Source organism: Tauraco erythrolophus, chromosome 14 (genome assembly GCF_009769465.1).
Source record: "Tauraco erythrolophus isolate bTauEry1 chromosome 14, bTauEry1.pri, whole genome shotgun sequence".
Taxonomy (NCBI): domain Eukaryota; kingdom Metazoa; phylum Chordata; class Aves; order Musophagiformes; family Musophagidae; genus Tauraco; species Tauraco erythrolophus.
The window spans coordinates 23214703-23217460 of record NC_141478.1 but is presented as its reverse complement, the minus strand read 5'-3'; positions in this window follow the sequence as shown (position 1 = coordinate 23217460).

Sequence of the window (2758 nt, the reverse complement as noted above, 5' to 3'; positions counted from 1 at the left end):
GGTTGGGGAGGGGAGGGGGGGGCGGACGGGGCTGGGGTGGTGCCGGCTGCTCCGGGGTGCCGGTGAGGTGCCGGTGCGCGGGGGCGGTGCGGGGCGGTGCGGAGCGGAGCGGCGCTGCCCTCCCGGCTCACATGCGGCGTCCCGGGACCGCGCCGCGGTTAAGGGCCGGGCGGAGCGGGGCTGAGCGGAGCGCAACGAGCCGCAGCTGCGGGGCCGACGCGCCCCAGCCCCCGCCGCCGCCGCCGCTCCCGGTGCCGCCGCCGCAGCGCACCGAGCAGCGGGGCCGGGACCCGCCCGCCCCCGCCCCGCCTGCCCGGGGCCGCCCCCGGGCCGCCCGCCGCCAATCCCGGCCCGGCCCGCCCCTCCTCGGGGGGGGGTGCGGGTTTTTTTTTTTTTTCGTTGTTGGACTGGAGTTATTTTAGTTATTTTATTTTTTTTCCCTCCTTTCCACGAAAAACTTTCTCAACTTTGATGAACTTTCGGGCTTCGACTTTCTTAAAGGGCCCGCCGGCCGCTGCGCCCGCGGCGGGGCCCGGCTGCGCCCTCACGGGCATCCCGGGGGGGGGGGGGGTCGGGGCTGAACCCCGCGGGGGTCCGAGCGCCCTGGACTGGGACAGCCCTGGGACGGCGACTCTGTAACCCCTCGATGAAAGCGCCAGGAAGAGCAGCCCCAGGAGCTCAGGACAAGGGTCCACCTTGATCGTGGTCCCACAAACCCCAGGACAGTGGCCCTACGAGCCCAGGACGGTGGCCCTGAGACCCCAGGAGAGCAGCCCCAAATCCTCCACCGGAGCAATCCCCACTTCCGTGGCACAGCAGCCCAATTCCTCCTGCCAGAGCAGCCCCACGTCCCCAGTGGGTGCCGGGAGCACAGCTCTGCTGTCAGGCCTGGGAGCAGGAGCACGGTCAAGGCATTGAACCATAGAACAGTTTGGGTTGGAAGGGACCTCGTTCCAACCCCCCTGCCAAGGGCAGGGACACCTTCCACTACACCAGGTTGCTCAAAACCTCATCCAACCTGGCCTTGAACACTTCCAGGGATGTCTTATCTTCTTGCCCTTCTCCCTGCCCGCGCTGGTGTCTAACCCAGGGAGGCTGGCACAGGTCAGAGTCAGGCTCTGGCAGGGTCTCCAGCTCCCTGATGCAGCCGTGTGCCAGCCCGCATGGAGATCGTCACCATGCCCAGGGAGCAGCCCGACCCATCCCATCTCTGCTATGGCAGTTGGAGAGGATGAAGAGGGTCCTGCCTCCTTCCACACCTTTGTGCAAACAGGAGCAGAAAACGCGGCTCATCCCTGCACGCTGCACCCCACAGCTTGGTCCCCGTGTGAGGCAAATGTGTAAAACTCCAAGGGTTTGAGGTCAACCCACCAAGTGGGAGATGTTCAGGGGGTCTGAGCCGTGTTAGCTTAACCAGCATCTCTTGGACCCACTCCTCAGTGCCAAGGCTAAGTGAAAGTGAGGGGAAACACCAGCCTCACCCTGCCCCAGTGGTGTCATAGCCCCCCCTGAGCTGCGAAAGCCATGTGTGCTTCCAGTCCTGGCTGGAGATGCTCTAACATGGACAGCATCCATGGCCTGCGCTGTCCCAACTGCGTCAAACGTCACTTCAGAATCAAACTTGAGCCCATGACCGGCTCCGAGCGTCCGCTTGCTTCCAGCAGGAGCTCAGGGTTGACGTTCTGCTCATGTGCCTGTTGTGAAGGGGTGTGAGCGTGGCTGGGAGCAATCCCAGCTGATTTCCCTGCTGACACCTGGCTTTGCTGCCCTGTTCAAGTCCCAGCTTCTGCCTCGCTTGGCCACCTGGTTATGCAGAAGCTCACCATGAAAATTTAACCCTAAACTCAGCCGTCCCCACAAGATGCACAAGCATCTTCCAGCACGATCCAAGGAGCTCCAGCTCCAGCTGCGGAGAGGTGATGCAGGCAGAACCACCACCGAGGTGGTTCCCATAGTCAAGCAAACGCCTGCCAGGCCACGCGGTTTCACCGCAGGAGGTGCGTTGGAGGGGAGGAAACGTGCACGTCCTCCTGGGAACGCCGGCTTCGCGTTTCCGTACTTTCTAGGTTAGGGCTTTTAGCAGCAGCAGCTGTTTGCATGCGGCACCGTGGATGTGTGTATGATGGAGTTCTCCCACCGCCAGCAGCAAAGTGGCTGTTTCTTTTCGTGAGGCTGTGTTACGAGCTGCCAATCCAGACAGCCCCATCCCTGCCAGGTCCTGCAGGACGGGGCAGGGACAAAAAAACCACTTTTTCATTAAAAAAAAAAAAAAAAATTTACTTATTTATAACGTTGTCCTACAGGGTGGGTTTTTTGGAGACCTTTTGCACGAAGAGCACAGCCGGCCTCGGCACACCGCGGCGCGAGCCCCCGGTCCACCCCCGGCACTCCGCGCGGACGGATCCTCAGCAGAGCGAGGGCTTCGGCGGCACTGTGCTTCGTCACGACTTCACCCCCAGCACCAGGCTGCAGGAATAACTCCCAAAAATAACGTCGCCTGCTGTGCCGGAAAGACTGGGAGTAAGCCCGTGCTGACGGAGACCGGGAATATTTGCTTCCTGTGCTAATTAAGCAAAAACCAGCGTAACCTCGCAGAGCGTTCATGGTATTTAGGGTTTGGGGTTTTTTGACTTTCTACGGACTTTGAGTCAGGAGACGAGGAGCCTGCAGCAAGCCGAGGAAGACCCAAAGGAGTGGAAGTCAGAAGCAGCGGTGGGTTTTCGTCAGACCCCCCCCCCCGAGGAAGCCGTGCTGCGCG